Below are 7,164 nucleotides of genomic sequence, written 5' to 3' on the forward strand. Positions count from 1 at the left end.
CCTTGTGTAGCATCTTACCCTCACCAAGAATGATGGCACAGTATACAGACAAACTGATGAATTTTAACAGTTGGCTAACATATTGGTGTCATTCAAAGGGGATCCAGTGTCTGTCAGCCTGGGATGACATGCTCGACATGCCACGTAGCTTCGCTATGGATGGCTTGCACCTGTCACCCCTTGAGTTTTGAATACTGGCTAAGGCTTTTGCCACCCGCATATTGCCTTTTTTAAGCAAGGCTCAAAAGACAAACCCACCTCCATAGACAATACAAGGTAAAAGAAACTAAGGGTAATGCTGCTCAACACCAGATGTCTAAACCTCAAAATGCATGCACTCAAGACTCTCCTCACTAAGGAGAATGTCTATATTTGTGCAGTAACAGACATCTGGTTCAGACTCCCGAAAGCACCCCAGCACTACCAGGTTATACTTCATACCATGCTTTTCGGCCACAAGACTTGGACCGACCAACAAAAATAGGGGGAGTATCCATATACATCAGAGATACACACACCTCCAGGTTAGTAGCACTGCACAAAGCATCGGAGACCATACATGTGCAACTAACAGTGGGAAAAACTGCCTTTCAGTTTGTAGCCTGCTACAGACCACCCTTCCAAACTCAGGAACCCCACTCGGCTTTCCTGGGAACACTGGAGAATATGAAGGTCTCTCCAAACACCATTATATTGGGTGACTTCAACTACCCAAACACTGACTGGGAATACTACTCAAGCCCCAACACCCTCGCTCAATGGTTGCTAGAATTTATAAACTCAAATGCTATGGCACAACTAGTCACCACACCCACAAGAGGGGAAAACATATTGGACCTGATCATCACCAACATGGGGACTCTATGTTCCACACCAGAGGTATGCCCCTCATTCGTAAGGTCAGACCATACATTTATCTCACTGGATATCCACATCCCATCCCCACCCCCATCCTAGTTAATCTCAGTGAAGAACTTTTCAAAAGCAAACGTCACACATCTCCAGACTGAGGTGGTATCCTTCAAAGACCCTGGGACAGTGGTAAATACAGCTCAGACTGCTGAATCCTTCACAAACGCATTCTATGGACACCTACTGGAATGCATGGATTGTGCTATCCCAAATAACAACAAGACTCACTCCTCCAAAGGCAGGGGACCTGTCTGGTGGACCACGGCCATAAATAAGGTATACAACGAAAGGAGGAGGCAACTACATGATAGAGCACAATCCCAAAAAGGGAAGGCATCTCTGATCAGTACTAGCAAGAAGCTACGATCACTCATGAATTCATCTAAGGCCCGTTTCGAAAGGAAAATTGCACCAGACACTAAGGACAATCACAAGGCCTTCTTTAGTTATGTCAGGAACCTGGGTGGAAACTCCCAGATATGCTGTGAGTTACTGCAAAATGACAAAACATACACTGAACCCACAAACATTGCCAACATCCTGGCAAACAGTTTCAGTGCAAATGTCTCCCCCCATCCTCCCTAAAGAGCAAATGTCCATCCCAACAGAGTGTAGCCTCCCTGACATCACAGATGAACAGGTGAGAGCTGCACTCACTAAAGCGGACAACACAGCATCAATGGGACTGGACGGTATCCCAGCCTGCGTCTTACACGAGCTTCATGACACACATAACCCTCACATTAAGTCACTGTTCAATATCAGACTTACTGCAGGATATGTACCCAAGGAATGGCGTACAGCAACAGTGGTCCCACTCCACAAAGGTGGTGCCACAATGGACCCCGGACACTATAACCCTATAAGCCTAACTAGCCTGGTCTGCAAAACTATGGAGCGTATCGTCATGGAACTCATACACAAAGACATCGGGAACCTACAGACACTGGATCCTACCCAATTTGGCTTTGTTGTGGGCAGATCTTGCCTCTTGAACCTGGTTGACTTCTTTAAACAGGTCCATAGACGTAGGGAAGGTAGTCCACACAGCCTACCTGGACCTCGCAAAACCCTTCAACACAATACCCCACTCGGGCATCATACATAAGCTCACCAGCTTCGATATCGACACATATGTCACAAGATGGATTGCTAACTGGATCAGGGATAGCACCCACATGGTCAGTATTGCAGGTGCCATGTCTGACTCTACACCAGTTACACGTGGCGTCCCACAAGGCTCAGTCCTGGGACCTCTCTTGTTCAGTATATATTTCTCTGATGTACAGGCTAACACAGGAGGAATATGGCTGACCATGTTCACAGATGACTGCAAACTGGGTGTCATAATCGACTCTCCAGCTGGCACAACCATCCTCCAAAAGGGTCTCACAGAGATGGATAACTGGTGCCAGAGCCATGGCCTACAGCTTAATGCCATTAAGTGCATAGTCATCCCCTTTGGGAATAACAAAGTGCCCACACATTACCACATAGGTGGTAATCCATTAAGTACGGTAGACGTTATTAGGGATTTGAGGACATTTGACAATCACATTGCCAAAGTGGTTAGACAGACCTTCTATATAGCCCACCTTATCCCAAAAGGTTTCACATCTAGATCAAGTGAGGTCATTATGCCCCTATACTCATCAGGCCCATGATTGGATACAATGCCCCATTTGGGATGTACCTTACCTGACACCTGCAGCAACTGTAATGGCCACAAAAGTACCTCACCAAGTAGATCTAGGGACTCACACAGATGCCCTGCGCAGTTCGGCTAAAGTAACTCCAGCTCTACTCAGTTGCTTACCGCCTACTCGGATGCGGTCTGTGCCTGTTGTTTAACACCATGTCCAACCCAGAATTAACGGACATGCTCAACCTCATGATATCCGAATCCCTCAGAGCTACATGCTCCAGGGAGTTAAACATCAGCACAGATATTAATAGGACATGCTGGAGGGACAGATTCATATCCCAGAACCTCCCCTCATTTTGGAATGAAATCCCAGTCCCGCATAGGCAGAGACCCCCACTGACCCCCTAAAGGAGACATCTTGACGAGTGGATGGGTGATCGTATGTTTACCCCTGGGATCTCTTCTGGGTCCCTGCTAGACAGAGGCACAATAAACTAAACGTAAAAGGGCTATCTTGTGTGACCTGCTATTCACAGGCACAGTCTACTAATCTAACAGGCTTGCGAAAGCCAAACACACTCTGGCTAGGCTTATAAATGCCCTAGGGCAGATAGCCTAGTATCAACCTATGAAGCTATGATAATGTTTGGGATGCACATTGTTTATTGATGGTACTGATTACAGGTTTTTTTTATCTTTTTGGCTTTCCCACTTTCTATGAACAACCTAAGTATCTGCAGAACATATTTGATTATGACAGGGTTCCAATATATTATATATGTGTCTGTTGTCATATAACTGTGTGCACAAGGTGGATTGGTGAACAGTGAGAGGTTCCTGGGTTAACACATGCAACTGCCGGATATGTGTGGCCCACTGCTGTACTCAGACATGGCCTGTGTGAGCATGCCCAGTTTGGCCTTTCAGTGTTTTGTTGCCTGACATTTGTCTCATTTATTCAAGTGAGTGAGCATGCCCAGTGTGACCTTTCAGTATGTTGCTGTCTGAAGTCCACTACATTTGTTGATGTGTGTGAACATGACCAATATTAACATTTATACTATACGTGTGTTGAAAATCAGGTTCTATTCTTACTGCAGGGCTCACCTTTGTGTCATAACTCGACAGAGATTATGCTGTGCCTGCATGATTTCCATGAGATACTTTGCATAGACTTATCAACATTTATTCATACAGGCTGACCAGTGAAATGCTGTCATGGTTTAGTGGTTCAGTACTATGACTATAGAGCACAGTATCCTGGGTTCGAGGCCTGTCACTGCTTTATATTTTCATACTGAGCAGACCAGACTGCTTAAGGGCCAGTAGAGCAAATATGAGCATGTTGGCTTTTGTTCAGCTATGCCCAACTTAGACCAAGCTTGTCCAACATTGCTCAACGTTAACCAACATTGCTGAACATTGCCCACTATTGCTCAATGTTGACCACAGTTGTGCTAGTTACTGTGTGCAGTTTTGTTTACATATACTAAATGGTGGTAAAAGCTGTTTAGCATTGCTTTATTTTGCTTAACACATGGCAATCATGCCTCAGGTGGTGCTGCAAGGCTGCCTATGTCAGATGCACATACTACACTCCCTATACATGTTTGAAAACAGGTAGTGTCAAGTTAGGCATCCCTTTTACTATATGTGCGAGTTAAACAGAGGTATCATTTCCAGGGTTCCTACTTGGCCAGTGTATGTGCTATGCGTTGCCTCTTTGCCAAGGCCAAAGCATACTGGGCATGCCTCCTTCTGCTTACTGGGGCAGGCTCAGGTTGTTCCTCCTCCGAGTCACACTCTGCCTGTGATGGCCTTGACAATGGTGGGGGGGGGGCTGTTTGGCCCGGGCCTATGCTGCTCCTGCTGCAGCTGTTTTCGCAGGATCATATTATGTAGCACCGCACATACCATGGCAATTTGGGTACATGTAGTTGGTGAGTACTGCAAGGCTCCACCAGATGTGTCCAGGGACCGGAACCATGACTTGAGCAGCCCAAACACATGCTCGATTACATTTCGTGTTTGTGTGTGTGCCTCATTATGGCATTCCTGTTTAGGTGTGTGTGTGTTTCTGATGGGTGTCATCAGCCATGGCTCCAGTGCATAGCCAGCATCCCCCACTAGGTGACCATGAGGGATGTCCCCATTGGCAAATGTCTGGTACAGCTGTGTCAGATGCCAGATATGGGAATCATGATAGCTTCCAGGGCAGCCAGCACACACATTCAGTATTATGCCCTGGGCATCACACATGACCTGGCAATTGATGGAGGGGAAGCCTTTGCGGTTGAAGTAGACCCTACCACACTCACTGGCTGGTGCTTTGATGTGTATGTGCGTGCAGTCTATTGCACCCACTACCTCAGGGTATTCCGCTATTTGCTGGAAAAGACGCATATTGCTGGCCAGTACCTCACAGGAATTGGGGAAATATACATGATCACCGACATGTGCTGACATGGCATCCAGGAACTGGTGTAGTACCCTGGGTGCTGATGCCTGTGATATCCCCATCATATCACCAGTTGGTCTCTGGAAGGTACCTGTTGCTAATATTCTTAGGCCAACACATACATTGGTTTCCACTGGGATGGGTTCCCCTCTGTTGGTTCTGTGTGTGAGGCGTGGCCTGCACAGCTCAACAATTTGCTGCAAGAGGTCTCTGTCCACTCAATAGTGCTCCAATATCTCCAGCTCATGTAGCCCCTAATAGGCTACCCTGGGCCTGTACACTCTTCTCCATCTCCTCACTGTGGGTTGTCCAGCAGTATTCACATTGTCACCACCCTCAGCATGTTGCATATGTCGCCTTATAACAGCAATGGCAGCCCCTAACATTTCTTTGGCTCAGTAAAGCTTTTTCAGTTTTCACTTCTATTAGCTTACTGCAGTGTTGCAGTGTCTCTGAGAAACATAGTGGAATGTTGTTTGCAGAGTTTTAAGTGCTGGGCTGGGCTGGGCTAGTGTACTGCCTGTGTAATTGCCTGATTCTGATTGTTTTCTCCTGCTAGCTCTGCTAGTACTCCCTGGTTAACTTCCTACTATTTGTTGTGCTTCCTTTTCCCTTTCTGTTTCCTCAAGGGGGCAGCGCCGTGCACACAAGTGCAAACACATGCACACCAGCTCACACGCGTGCACACATGCTTACATGGACTAAAACTTGCTTATTCTTGCTAAAACGTGTGCACACAGGCACATACGCGCTTACACACATTTCAACAACCTTAGACATGCTTACTCCGGCTTAAATGCATGCACACAGGTGCACACACATGCACACAGTCTTACTCAGATGTACGGGTGCGTACCCACTCGCAAACACATTGCAAGCACTTCTACAAGAAACATTAGTGTTATCCACGGCATACACCTTCAATTTCTTGCCTTTAGCTAGGGTACCTGTTGACACACCTCTTCCAGTGATGAGTAACTGACAGCAAACACATGTCACTCTGCTCCAATGAGCTTCACTTCTTTCATACATACCCCCCTTGTGATGTCACCTATCTTCTACTCTGATACTCCCCTTATCCTATTCCTACACTCCACTGACTGTGCTTATTTGCTATGTAAACTTGTGATTCACTATCCTTACCCTCATTTGCATAGGATTGCCTACTAATGCTTGGTTACATCTCTTAGACTGAGCTTCCCCCCTTAGCAACCTCTACTCTGTAGCTATGTTGTCTTTGGCCTGCCATTCCCTTGCATTGTAAATTAAGAATTACAATAAAATCCTTATTTGTGGATTTTAGTTATTGGTTTTCTGTTTTTTACAGCACAGCGCATTTGAGCAGCGCTGTGCTACACTTAAACTTCGGAGATCGGGATAAAAAAAATATTATTTTATTTTTATTTTGCATCAGTGAACATTGCCAATGGCCATATTTTTGGCCATTGGCATGCTTCCGCAACTGGGTGCATCCTTTTTTTGGAGCTGTCATGGCTCCGTTTTGCTATTTGCAGAACGGTACTCAGTTGTCAACGGAGTACATTTCTGCAAATAAAACTACTCTTACTCGGACAGGTTCAGGTTTCCTGGATCGCAAATTTAACTCATTTGCATAGCTTTCGCCTGCAATTGAGGTAATTTGTATATCCTAGCCCTGTCCGTGTAAGAGTCATTTTAGGAGCTCTCTTGCATGCCCCTACCGGCTGTTCCTGGATCGCTCGGCAGACATGTTGGCTGCATGGAGTCTTACTCTACTCTTAGACTCCGTGCAAGCCTTCATGAATCCGGCCCAATGTATATTTTGTATTATTGATAAACTGATTGACAGCATATATTACAAGGTTCTCTATGTATCAGAAAACTGAATGTATTATAACCCATGGAGCACACCATCAAGAATTTGTGAAAAAGTTCTCTGGATCACCTATATCAAATATGCCACAGTCATTCATTCATTCATTCATTCATTAATGATAATTAATGACTAGCTGACAGTTCTAACCAGCACATGTGGACATTGTGCATGGAAGTCTTTTTTTATTCTATAATATCCACTGGTTAAGTGAATTTATGGCTAAGTATAATAACAGAATGGTAGCTGAAAAACTTGTGATCAAAATATTAATTGTTTATATATATATATATATAT

The sequence above is a fragment of the Protopterus annectens genome, chromosome 12.part0 (genome assembly GCF_019279795.1).
Source record: "Protopterus annectens isolate FY-2018-M chromosome 12.part0, PAN1.0, whole genome shotgun sequence".
Classification (NCBI taxonomy): domain Eukaryota; kingdom Metazoa; phylum Chordata; order Ceratodontiformes; family Protopteridae; genus Protopterus; species Protopterus annectens.